Source organism: Oxyura jamaicensis, chromosome 1, assembly GCF_011077185.1.
Source record: "Oxyura jamaicensis isolate SHBP4307 breed ruddy duck chromosome 1, BPBGC_Ojam_1.0, whole genome shotgun sequence".
NCBI lineage: Eukaryota > Metazoa > Chordata > Aves > Anseriformes > Anatidae > Oxyura > Oxyura jamaicensis.
This window is the reverse complement of record NC_048893.1, coordinates 202,010,671-202,024,114: the sequence shown is the minus strand read 5'-3', so window position 1 is coordinate 202,024,114 and position 13,444 is coordinate 202,010,671. Positions and strand designations below refer to the sequence as shown.

The following is a 13,444-nucleotide window of genomic DNA, read 5'->3' as shown; positions in this document are numbered from 1 at the left end:
CAAAAGCATCCAGCCACACTGCTCGGTTCTGGGTATTTCTCTGTCTTTTCATTTCTGGAAGCACTTTGCTTCCCCCCACCCTCCGCCTGCTCCGCGAGCACACTGGAAACCTTCAGCCCTTAATCCTGCCCATGTCTTTTAGTGTCCATTTAGATATTTCAGACCCCTTATCTCCCTCCCTTGAATTGCTGAGCAGCGCAGAGGCGGGTGTAAAACGTCTCAGATGGTCTCACTAGCCCTGACCAGCCAACATCACAGGTCCCTGCCTTGCAAAAAAAAAAAAAAAAAAAAAAAAAAAGTATTTTTATTTTTTTTTCCAGGAAGGAATGGAAATTATCTACCCCCCACCCCAAGAGCCGCAAGTTTGGCCGACGATCGCGCCCCTGTTATTTGGGGAGGCAATAACTCCTTTTTCCACTCGCTCCAGCACAGGTTACGTTTGCGAGAGGAATTTGCAAGGGGAGGGAAGGAGGGAGACTCGTCGGGGCAGACGTGATGTTTACAGCTCTGGAGAGCTCTGGGTCACTGATCAAACCAGCAGCGAGTGGCCTGCGGACCCCCCAAACCAGCGCGGGTTTTAACTCTCAGCTCCCTTCTCCCTCCGCCCCAGGGCTGTTTGCAGCCAGCCCCGCTCCTGCGTGCAGAAAACCTTCCCTGCACGCAGAAATCGCTCCCATCTGACACCTCCGAGAGCCCCGTGCCGGGATGGGAATAGGCAATGTGAGCTGCACGTACGTCTGTGAGTATCCATCCCACCTTTTCTTCCAACTTCCCCAGCCAAGCAGGAAAGACACCCACCTGCCCCCGCTCCTTCTTAAGGGCGCTGCATCCCCGCACGACCTGCACTGGGGATGGGGAGCAGGAGGAGGGAGCAGGGGCTGTGGGGCTGTTGCAACCCCCAGATCTCCCCTCTCCGTGCGGCTTCCCCTCTCCCTGTAGCTCCCGGCTCTCCCCCCTCGCTTTTTAACCCTCTGCATCTCCCGTCTCCCTTGCAGCCCCCGGGGGTCCCTGCGACCCTGCAGCCTCCGGCTCGCCTCTCTCCGTTGCAGCCCTTTGCATCTCCCTTCACGCTTGCAGCCCCGAGCGTCCCCTTGCAGCACCCGGATCTCAGATGTCCCTATAAACTTCTGCATCTCCCCGTTCCCTTTTAGCCCTGCCAGGTCTCCCCTTTCCATCACAGCCCCTGGGTCTCCGCTCTCTTAGTCTTCGGGTCTCCCCTCTCCCTTGCAGCCTCCGAGTCTCCGGTCTCTCCACACCCTCCGGGTCTCCCCATTCCTTGCAGCCCTTGGGTCTCCCATCTCCCTTTCCCCTCCCTCTCCCTTGCAGCCTCCAAACCCCAAATCCCCCACCTCCCCACACGCCCCAGTCACCCCTCAGCACCCCTATTTCTCCCCAACCCCTACCCCTTCCCCTCCACGGCTTCGGGGTCCACTGCCCCATCCCTTACCGGGGGTCCCGGCAGCGGCTCGCTGCCCGTCCCCCCATCCGTCCCGGTCCTTACCTCCGCGCTGGGGTTTGCTCGGGCGCTGCAGAGGCCAGGGCAGAGCGGAGGCCGGGGGTTCCTCTGCCTCTGCGCCCGCGGAGCCTCCTTATATGCGGTCCCCCCGGCTTTGATATGCGGCGTGATGTCAGCCCGGATTAGCATAACAAAGGGCTCGGGCCAGGAGCGCCGTCGTGCGCCCCTCGCATCCCTCCTAGGGTAAGGACCAGGGGGGGCGAGCGAGGCTCCGTGGGGCTCCACACCCACCCCCCACGCGAGGCTGGGGGGTGGAGGCTTGGGGGGCAACCCCCTGGAACCCTCCCCCCGGCGGGGAGGGGGGGATGCCCCGGGGGTCCTCGGTGGTGGAGCTGCTGCCTCCGAGGGTCTGGGGGCCACGCGGGGCGCTCCTGCTTAATTGAGCGGTTAATGATTAGCAACAGAAAAAGGCTAGCTGGTGTTTTCAGCCGGAAACTTGGAAGCGTGGCCTCTCCGGAGGATGACTGGGCTGCCGTCCCAACTGAAGGACAAAGATAGTTTTCACGCACGGGGCTGGCAGGTGGATTTGCTTCTCCTGCGAGGCTGAGAAATCTCGCCGCGACAGTCTCAGCGCGGCGGCAGGCGCACGTCCTGCCTCCCGAGTCCCGCTGGCTTTCACAACCTCCTCTGCTTTGATCTGTCTTTAATCGGGGGAAAGTTCAGATGCCGGGATCTGATTTTTCCTTTCATGCCCGTATCAGCGATGGAGGCTTGATGACTGCGTGCCTCCAAAAAAAAAAGGGGGGGGGGGAGAAAAGAAAGCACGGCTGGCTTCTCGACCTCATGGGTCTGAATTTATGGCTTCTGTGTCAGCTCTGGCCTGTGAACAAATCGGCACCGGTTGCAAAAGTACCTGTGTCGTTTTGCTTCATCGTGGGCTTCAGGTGAAAGGAAAGAACGAGTGCTTTTACCCCAGCACCAAGAGACTCAGAGTAAATTTCCTTAAGGTCTATTTTGGGAAAAGCTATTTATACGGGATAAAACTTTTATGTGTGTGTCCCTGCACCGGAAAGAATGTGTTCATGTAGATGAGACGCTAATGGGCTTTCTTCCTACGTTAACTGCAAAGAACCCTGCACACACAATCCCAAATTCCCAGAGCCTGAAACCCCCCTTTCCCCAACCTTCTCCCACCCCACTGTCCCCCAGGAGCTCCTCCTCCTCCTCCTCCTCACATGTTTCATCAGGGCTCTCCAGCGAGGACTCATTTACATGGGGAAATTATCTGGAACATCTCTTGCACTACAACTTGCTGCCCCAGTTTCGCCATGAATAGCCTTTTTTTTTTTTTTTTTTTTTTTTTCCAAATTGCCTTAATTTTAAAAGTCTTTGGGGAAAAACGCACTTGTTATTAAGCAATTGGAGCAGAGGTGGGAGACAGCAGTAGCTGTAAGACCTCTGTTTTTGCAGTAGGCGCCTGCTGGGCAAACCCAGCACGGCAAGGCACGTCCTACCTTCGTGGCCCAGGTATTGGTGATGGGAGCTGGGTGGCCAACGATGACGGTGTGGAGGCAGGAATAAGGAACGATGCGGACAGAAGGACATACAAGGTCAAAAGGTGGGATAAAGAGTAAGAAACCAGAAAAATACTGAGAAAAGCTACATAGGATACATAAATGGTGTAGGATATGTGCTCTAGACTAACCACATGCATATAGGGAGTTATTCAGGAAGAGCTTTAGGGACTTGAGGGACTTAAAAACCACCCCAAACCTTTACTCTCAGACAATGTCTTGCCCAGACAAGCCCCCGGGCTCTGATGTGCCAAAACCTTTCAGCACGTGTTTAATTCCTCCTAATCTCTGTGTGACACATTGTGCTCTAAGTGCTTTGCTGAGTCGCGGGTGTCATTGCTAAACCACTGCGGGTCTTTGCCTCCTGCTGCTCACGCACACATCGGGGTCTGGTGGCAAAGCACGGATACTTTTGGGGTGCAGTGGACGTGGGGAGGACCTCAGTGTGCATGTAGAGGGTTATTTGACAGGATCTGGGTGTCGAGCAAGAGGCTTAAATTTAAAAGTCTAGCAATCATTAGGTTTCCTAGCGTGATTGTGGGTGAAAGATATTGCCATCTTCATCCGCAGAAGACAACTTGATTCACCATCTTCCACGGGATTTTCGTGGAAGAGAGCTGGCCCCACCAGTGCAACCATAAATAAACCAGAGCTGGGACTTCCCAGAAGCTTTTAGGACTGCCAGCGGAACAAGCCCCATGGGAAGCAAGCGGTCATTGAGAAAATAACCCTCGTCGGCACCGCAGCCTGCAAAGACATGGGGGAACGTGGGGAAGGGACGCATCCACCCGTTATTGGAAGTGCAGGCAGGGGGACGCTGTTTTCTGGATTGCATTTCCAAAGTGAAATAATTATTAGCCTCAAGGAAGTGTCTGGAAAATCATATCATTGGGAATCTCGAGAAGTGGTTTTGGGGTAGTAAAAGGGAATTTTTAAGCCTGTCAGAAAGGAGTTGGGCAGGAAATTAAGCTTTGTGGCCAACTGTTGCAGCAGGTTTGGGATCTCTGAGATGTGAATCCCCCCAGATCTGGCAGAATGCGCCAGGAGAGGACATGGCGAGGGGACGTCGGTCTTCAAAGCAACCGTAGGCAGCACAGTGAGGGTCCCTGCAGCCAGCAGCTGGTCCTGTCCCTGACCCCAGACTTAACAGGGTGACTCCCTGCAGAAGCCCTAATGCTGTTACAGACCTCCCCAAACTACACAAAACCACACATTGAGGGCTACCATTAAGACGCTGAGGAGCTCAACCAACCACACAGATGAAAAAAAAAATAAAAAATAAAAAAAAAATAGGCATATTCTGTTACTAATGCCACCCATGCTGCCTTCGGTAGCATCATTTGTCATTAGTTTCTCTCTGGGTGTCTTCTCACCCTCTCTTCTTCTCCCGCTCCCCCCAACAAAGAGAGAAGCCCCTCCATGGATAACATTAAACATGTGCAGAACCACCAGGACCCCAGTGTAAACTCTCCCGGCGCTGGGGGGGGGGGGGGGTGGGGGTGCTCCCTCATTTAAAAATCTCCGAAGCGCTGTGCCAAGCCGTGGCACTCTGCAAATATTTATTAACATGACATGGTTATGTATACTGTGGGGTGTGGTATTACGGTTTTATCAGCGAGTTTCAAGATGCTGCGCGCTACGAATGAGCTATGTAAGCCATCACACACGCAGAGGGGTTAGGATAACACTTCACCCAGCATTAGTGTGTGTTCCGCATGTGACAGTCGAAGGAGCCATTTATAAATGTTCCGGATTGTTATTTTTTTTTAATTATTTAGCTGGGACTAGTGGCCAGGAGGTGCCAAGGCATGTGACAGCAGGCCCTGTGACAGGATGCCATTCCCCCGTTTTAAATAATTACCCTGGTCATCTTCAGGCACAGGCTGCAGCGTAAGTATTTTAACGTGCCTCTAAGTTTCAATTTGAAGCACTGACGGAGATTTTTTAAGGCTTTTCTACCTATTAAAATAATCCAAGTGAATGCACTTGTATGGGTTTTGAATATTCACCCAGGTTCTTTGTCTTCTGACAGGGAAAACAAACACAGACCATTTGATGCTCGAATCTGCTGCAAAATGCTTGAAAGCAGGAACATCTATGGAAGTAAGGGCTCAGCGACTGAGGTTCCTCCAAATTAAAAGACCAAGGTAAATACGTGGGGATTGTTCCCCCCTAGGCTGCCAAATAGCCAAAGTTGATACTCCTCTTGTACCAAATACATCGGTACAAGACTGGATACGTCCCTTCCTGGCCTTACTGCATCCAGGGAGAAGTGCCTGGCTGTTAAGTGAGTAACAGAAAACAGATTTCCGTCCCAAAAAGAGTGGCACAAAAGCTCGGTGGCTCTCCTAGCAGTGCCCAAATGACAGCAGCTACAACTTACAGAGGCTATGTGCAAACTCCCCTAGCAAGGACAGGTTTAAAAGGGGACGAGGCCACCACTTGTCCTCCCTCTGGCACGCATGGCCAGCCCTGTAAGGCTGTAAGATTGCAGCAACATGAGATTTTACCCCCGCCAGACATCTTGCAGAAGATCACAGTGGTATGCAAGCCTGCAGCCTCACAGCTCTGCTTTCTTCTGCCTCTTTTCTCCCCCTACCCTGCCCTTAAATAACAGAGATTTTGGGGCACTGACATCCCGTGTACCTGCCTGTTAAGGGGCTGGATTCAGAGCCACATCTCCTTCTGCCCCCCTTTCAGTGGGGTTTCTCTCCCTCACCTTGCCTTTAGCATCATCGCCTGCACTGCAGGAGTGCCCAGCTGGAGCCTCGGCAGGGGCCAGCTCTTCTCTCCCATCACCAGCCAGAAGAAAACCAAAGCAGAGCCTCTCGACTCCTGTGCCATGTGGCCAAAAACCGAGCAAGCCTGACCTCCACAGCCCGTGGAATGAGCAGAGCAAGGACCCAAGGTCCCACCCCTACCCCAACGCTGCCTTTTAAGGCCTCCATCCTAATAAAAACCAGCTGTCAGCTCCTCTCTCCAGCACAGAATGATCCCTTCAGGGTGGGGTGATGCTTTCTCTTCCCTACGAAGAAGTCCAGTAACCCCTCCCTTGCTGCAGACGGGAGCTGGAGTCCTCCTTGCAGGGGTCTTAATGGTGGAGCCGTAATTAATAGCAGGGCCTTGAAAAAGCGGAGAGATGGAGACCACCTGGAAAAGATAAAATGTCCCCAAAACCTTTATGGAATAGGAGGGATATTGCGAAATGTTCGGGGGAACATCTCCTGTTATGATCCCAGCTTTGTGAATGCTGGCTGAGAGTAAAAACACCTCATCTGAGAGCAAGACGTTTGTTAGACATCCCTATTTCTGGCCATTTTTAACCCAGTCCCTGATCCCCAAACTAATTCCGACTGTGATGGGATGCGTGGACCGGGACAGAGCTGTGCCAGGTTTTGCTCTAACACTGCTGGTTTCGGGACCTCTCAAGCACAGCAGCATTAGGGCCAGATTACCCTGTCCAGAAATAGGAATGGTTTCCCAGGAGTAGGGAACCCTAAAGGTTTTTTTCTAAAGACCTATCACAGATATAGGCACCAGGAGATGCTCATCCACTCACAATGCTGCCAGATCAGCTTCTAAAAACCTGGTCTGATTTTCTTTAAAATCTTTAAGGTCCGTGGCTTGCAGCATCTTCTCTTCCAGCAGGCAGTTTTACTAAGGAACGGTCTTCAAGGGGATGCTCTGAAAACCTTCCCCAGAAACACGCAGGCTTGTTGTTCCATTGTTATCTAAACCAGCCTGGGAAATATTGCAGATGAGTCCTTTTTGTTGACAGGAGCGATTTTTATTTTTTTTTTTTTCCTGAGTGGGGTGGTGTGCTCTCTGTCTGCTCCCACCTTGACAGCTCAGTCGGGATTTCTGTTCACCTCCAAACACCCGACTGTGGGGTTTGCTTCCTCGTCCGCGATGGAAGCCTTCCAAGCGAGTGGCCCTGCAGAGCGTCCATTCATCTCCCCTCTGTGTGTGTCCCCACGCAGACACGCACGCCTCTCTAAACAACTTGTCCGACCGTTGTTTTACTTTAGCGAAACCGAATACTGCAGTTTACATTCACCCATGATGTCACGATAAGGTTTGTAACAGCCTGAGCCCGTGGACAAGGACCTCGGCGTCAGCTGCATCGTGTGCCAAAATGAAATTACGATTTCAGTTATGATTTTCATGCAGTGATTACGAAATAGGTGCTGAGCAAGGTATAGCATTTCCGAAGATGTCATACGGATTCGGGGCACTGGGTTACTTTATTTTTAACCTAGAACCCTACCAGGGGTAAATTATGGGGTGGCTTGTAAACCCAGGCAGGCATTTGCTCCTTTTGCCTCCTCATAGCACTGCTACACTATCACTAGGATGCCATCCTGCTCTTGGAAAACACAGGGCATTGCCTATCAGCTTGGCCACTTAATTGCATGAAATCTACAAATATTTGTGAAACTGTTTTAATTGGATTTATTTGGAGTGTAAATATTCACGAAGCTCATTCTGTCCTCAGCAAAATGCCGGATTTGGAAGCCATACATCACTCTGCTCAGAAAGACAAGGGCTTGGCATGGTGATTGCAGGCAGTTCATTAAGGTGAGTTAAGATTAAGTTAATTAAGTCCATGAGATGAGGAGGAAGGGAAATGGGGACTTGTCTGATCTGCCCTGCCTGGGCGCATCCCCACAGCCCACTGTTGTTGATGTGCATGGAGAAAGAAGGGAAAATAACGGCAGGCTTTTCTCACAGACCAGCCACAAATGTCTGAAGACACCGTGTAAAATCCCCTCTTCTCATCCTGTCTCCATCCCTGGTCCTCACCAAACTCTGCGAGATGAGTCTTAGGAGATTTCATGGCACTTTCTGGAACCTGAGACGTTCACCAAGCTGCTGCCAGCCCTTTCATCAAAGAAACACAGGGCTCCCAAATGCCAGCGATGCAATGTAAATGGTATGCCTTATTTTTAAATGCCGACAATAGCAGATAGAAAGCATTATGCCTCCTTGAATGACCATGATCTGTTCGATTGCCACCTCCTTGAGCCCACAGAGCCTTGGATAACAACATAGAAGTTGGGGGCTTGCTGCCATAATCATTTTGGGGAGATTCCGTGGTCTGCTCCATGCTAGAGGTCTGACCAAAAACTTTCTTCTTGATTTTCAGCCTCTGCATCCAGACCCCACACAACTCAGTGGAAAACCTCTATTAATATCAACAGGAATGATCAGACTTGAAGAGCCAGAGCCTCGGTGAACTATAATAATTCATAATCACTGGGGAGCTGATCATCCTTCTTGTTGCTCCTCTCATCCGTCCCATGGTGGCAATAACATTAAAATGTTACGCTACGAGAATAACCCCGAACTTGCTATTCCCATTTGAAAACACAACAGCTTCATTTACTGACTCATCCTAATACTCTGCAGGACAGCTCCCGTATTAGTCTACTTTTTTCCTTTGTATTGTCCCTTTCTTTTAATCTTGCTCCCTTTACTTGCTTTTGTGTGGTTTTATTTTGGGAATTGGGCAAGGTGAAATATAGGGGTAAGGGGAAGGAGCATAGCAGCTTGCATTAAGGCAGACATTGCACTGGCAAGGCAGCAGTTAGCCAAGTACATGTGACAGAAAGCATCTCTAAATAAACAATAATATTAAAATAATAACAGTAATAAAAAAAAAAAAATACAGCAGAAAGATCTCTCCATCCAGCCAAGACAAAAAATAAAGGTCTGGCACGGAACAATCTGAGAAAGTGTCTGAAGAGCTGCAAGTAGGTTCTCTATCCTACAGAGGAGCCAAAAGAGTTTTTGGCCACAAAGAGCGGCTGATGCATGGCAAAACATTTCCCAAGGAGATAGATAGAGGCTGGGACGGCTGGCATGGAGAGGAGAGGGGGGAGGCCTCGCTGCGGGAGGAATATCTTCAGCCTTCAAACAACAGCCACTAAAATATCCCCAGTGCTCTGCCTCCCCAGAGGTGCCAAGGGTTGAACGTTTTGTGCAAAATGGCTTTGGCAGGATAACGCAATCTCGTCGAAAATTACTTTTTTTTTTTTAGCTGCCCCTTTTGTCACGAGGAGGAAAAGCACAAAAGATAGGGCTTGATGCAGGGGTGTCAGTAGGCTTTGGATTAATGGGTTTTGGATTGGACCCATGGTGCAAGAGACAGTGTTCAACTCCAGCCATAAATAAAGTGGCTTCCATTAACGTTTATATTTGCTTTAATTTATTTAACCAAGAAAGGCGGGAGAGGCCCACAGGTCTCAGTATTAAGAATGAGCTGGCCAAGACAGCAGCAGATAAAGCTTGCACCAGCGTAAATCAAAGCTTCCATAAGTCATGCTCAAGAAACCATGGGTGAGCAAGGCAATAAAATGTGGCCATTGTTTTTTTATTGTATCATTCTCGGCTTTCACTTTCTGCCAGAGCCAAAATGTAATTTCTGCTCCATGGTTTTAAGAGGTACTAGAGGGGATGGACCAAACTTCTTGCAAAACCAGGATGTAGAACAGGAGTTCAGAAGCTGGGATTTGCAAGCAGCTCACAAATGCTTTCCCTCCCTTTATGGCCAGATAATAATAAAGATGAGATCCAGAAGCTTTATATTATATTTTTTTTCTACTTAAATGTTGGAAAAGGCAGCGCCTCTACCTCGTTAGACCTCCACGGTGAAATACCACTGCATCCAGAATCGCTTTGCCTCATATAATTGGGGCTTATCCATGTGGAGCTGGTGCCATCCATCCTGGAAATGGATATGTTTAATTTTCCCCATCTCGAGGGCATGAAGAGCTGGAGAGCTGACCCAAGCAGAGCTTCTTGTTCCAGCTTTGATGCAGAAACCATAGATCCACCGAACATGCAGTGCTAAGCCCCTCATGGAGAGGCTCCCTTAGCAGCTCGCCTCCCTCGACACAGGGCTGCGGAGACACCACGGGGCTGAGGGGGTTTCATCCTTCAAAGTTTGCCTTGGCAAAAAGCCCTTTTCCCACCCAGTCATGGCACCTACGTCCTCAAACATTTTGGGAATACCAAGGGCACTTCGGATGCTTTTTTTTTCCCTTTTATAGTTCCCCATGGGATGGCACCAGTTTATGACCATGTTACAATGATGCTGTTCCTGCTACTACAATCATGGCTCTGTCATGATTTCCATTATAAACCTCAGACTGACTTTTTTTTTTTTTTTTTTTTTTCTTTTCTTTTCTTTTCCTGGGGTCTACAATTTGATCATAAAAGCTTGTGCTGGGCTGAAATTCAGCTGCCAGGTCTTGGTTGGATAGCAAATCTGATTTAACTCTGAGTGTGCTGAATTCCTTTCACACAGAGGAGAGCTTCGGGGGGGCTGAGCACATCAAGGTGTGGGAGATGAGTCCTCAAGGGCAGCAAGTAGGGATGGTTCACTTTAGTTTGGGGACAACAACAAGGGGAAAATCCAGCCAGACAATGCCACATCTAACCTGCAATGGTCTCTTCTGCATCTCCTGGACTACAGATTATGGCTGATACACTTTATTCCTTTTACTGACATTTTTGCTCTCCATCCTCACAGGTGTCTCCCATTTGAACTGTCTGTTCCTGAGTTCTTCACAAGGAATCGTCTAACACATTTTAAATATGTTTTTATTCAAAGCCTACACTCATTCTGTTTTGTTAGACATACGTCACTAAAAGGCATCTTTTCCCCCTTGCTCCATGTTTTATATAGTATATACAAATCTTTGAAGCCCTCTTCCAAAGGGCTGAGTTTTCCCAGGAAGATCACATCGTTTCAGGTGTTTTTTCAGCAGCTCCAGCCCACCAATATCTGGTTCCTAGGCCAAAACTCTTCCATTCAGTGGATCAATTTTACTACCAGCTCTGCAGTCGTGTCCTCAATGAGTAACCAAGGCGAGGACTCAATAGAGCTGAGCATGGCATAGACACAGCTGTGCCATGGACAGGGGCTTACCTGGGGGGAAAAAACACCAGCTAGCAGGATGTATTGCATCAGGGAATGTGGAATGGAATTTATGATACTCACAAATTCCTGATCTATGTAATTTAAAAAAAAAAAAAATGCAATGATAATCATATCTTGTAGTTATGGTGGGGTGGGGCTAGCACTCTTCCAGTTCAGCTCACCTTCTTCAGATGTCTCCTCTAGGCTGTAAAATGATTTTCCATTGTGGTGCCTCTCTCCTCCTCCTTTTTTATCCTGACATAATTCTTTACACAGCGGCACCTAGCTTGTAAATGCAGCTAAAATGCTGTGAAGCGGTGGGTGAGCTTTCCTCCCATGGACGCTGCTCCATGGCTGGGATGCTGGAGGGCACCAAATGCAAAGCTTCCAGTCCCAGCTCCACAAGTCTGCTCCCTTCTAGACCTGCTTATCTCTCCCCACTGCACAGGGACGGAGCAGAAGGAAAAAAAATGCTCTTAATTAAAGCAATGCAGCTTGGCCATGAGTTCCTCATCTGGAAAGCGGGTGTAATACTGCTTTCCTGGCCTGTGGGGGCATGGTGAGGATGATGCCGCTGAAGGCTTTTGCGGTGAGCAGATACCTCGGCCGCGAGGGCTCTCTTGAGAGCCTAAAATTGATGGGATGAGGTATCACGGCTGTACAAACCCCTAATCTATCAAAGCAATAAGCTGTGGAAGAAAGATACTTTACAACACACTTACACCGCAGATGGTAAGTGACTTATGGTGCATTCTACCTATCGTCCGCAGGAAAACGGTATTAATAAAATATGCTGACATGACAGATTAATAATAGCTCAGAACTGCGGTCCAAAAGGGGCTAGGACAAGCCTATTCTTCCTCTGGGGTTTTTAACAATGAGGAATTAAGTAAACGTTACCCACTGAAGATACGTGAAGGCACTATTAAAGCAAGGCTTTGCTCTGGATGGAGACTGTGAAACCAACATTGTGGGGCTCCGTGTTTATTGTTCCATGTTAATTTTTCATGGTTTATAAATAAACCGTGGCTTTTAATCGCTGCTTGTGCTGCAAACACATCCCAGGATCAGAGAGGCCGTAAGTGCACCTATGGCTCCTCGGGTAACAACGTGGGCCTGATCCTTCACATCCTTCGCACCCCACTGCTGTGATTCTTCCCAGACGGAAAACAAACGAATAAAACCCCAGAAAGGGCTGGGGTTTGGTTTTAATTTTGGTGTTTTGTTGTTGTTTGTTTTTACTTTTTGGAGGTGAAACATAAAGTCTTGTTGGAGTTTACCACTGCTGAGCAATTTGGTGATTTCACCCCATGCCCCTGTTTCTCTCCTCGGCCTTTCCACCTGGATTCCAACTCCTTGGGACAGACCCTAGGGGATGGTAAAGGGAGGGGGGTAATTCACCCCAGCTGTTTTTAAGCACTTACAGCCATTTTCTGAGATCTTTTGGGTCTTGCATAGACAGTGGAGGGAGAGGGGATGCTCCAAAGGGCATTTGAGAGCCTTGGGGCTGAGCTTAGAGCCAATATTTCGGCTGGGAGCTGCTGTATTTCAGTGCAGGTCTGGATCAGCTCTGCTGTGGGGCCAGGCTGAGAGGGCTGGGGGTGGTGGGCCTGGGGAAGAGAAGGCCCCGGGGAGAGCTGCCAGCGGCCTGCCAGGGCCTGCAGGGGGGGCAGGAAAGCTGGGGAGGGACTCTTGGTCAGGGCTGGGGGGACAGGACGAGGGGCACCGGCTGGAGCCTGGCAGGGGGGAGGCTTCGGGGAGGCCTTGGGAAGAAATTCTTCCCTCGGAGGGCACTGAGGCCCTGGCCCAGGCTGCCCAGAGGAGCTGGGGGTGCCCCAGCCCTGGCAGTGCCCAAGGCCAGGCTGTGTGGGGCTGGGGGCAGCCTGGGCTGGGGGCAGGGGGCCCTGACCATGGCAGGGGCTTGGAATTAAATGATCCTTGAGGTCCCTTCCAACCCAAACTCTTCAGTTATTCTCTGACGGACAGTACAGTCCCTACCAAACACTGTTCTGCAGGGGATTTCAATAAGCCTTTGCCATTTCAGGCCAGCATCATCACCGGCACTGCAGGATTAAATTTTGATCTCTGGGTTTGAAAAACAGCACAGAAGAGTCCAAAACCTTTAGCATCTGTGATGTCTGGTTTTAGGGATCCATCTCATTTATCAGTGGGGTCAAGTTGGGTAGAGGTGCAGTTCTCACCACGGCTGTACCAGCAAACAAACAAACAAACAAACAAATATTGCATCTTCCTATTTATTATCAGCTCTTTTCTCCTTCTAATACCATTGACTTTTGTCAATGTAGCTGTTTCCTTGTTGGAGTGACAGAGTAGCTGTCAATACAGAAGGAAAGGGAGGGAGAAAAAAGGAAGGAAGGGGGGAAGGACAGATGGAAGGAAGGAGAGAGAGAAAAGAGAGTGAAAAGGAGAAGAATGAAAATGAACACACACAAAAAAAAAAAAAACAAAAAAAAAAAAAAAAAAAAAAAA

The 13,444-nt window shown here is 49.6% G+C and overlaps 1 protein-coding gene and 1 long non-coding RNA gene across 4 annotated transcripts in view; one reads left to right on the top strand and one right to left on the bottom strand.

Annotated features, from left to right (window-relative positions):
• Positions 1-2,134, bottom strand: part of WNT11 (Wnt family member 11) — a 28,240-nt gene extending 26,106 nt beyond the window's left edge. For 2 of the 3 annotated variants that reach the window (XM_035330609.1, XM_035330632.1), the window contains exon 1: positions 1,502-1,792. The gene's annotated coding sequence lies outside the window, so the exon portion shown is untranslated. Of the gene's footprint in view, positions 1-1,501; positions 1,793-2,025 lie in introns of those variants that run through there. The other variant, XM_035330619.1, reaches the window with a different exon arrangement.
• LOC118169364 lies at positions 129-8,680 on the top strand. Its single transcript, XR_004752047.1, has 2 exons — positions 129-739; positions 5,063-8,680. It is a non-coding gene; the product is annotated as an uncharacterized LOC118169364 (long non-coding RNA).
• The last annotated feature ends 4,764 nt before the right edge of the window (positions 8,681-13,444 follow it).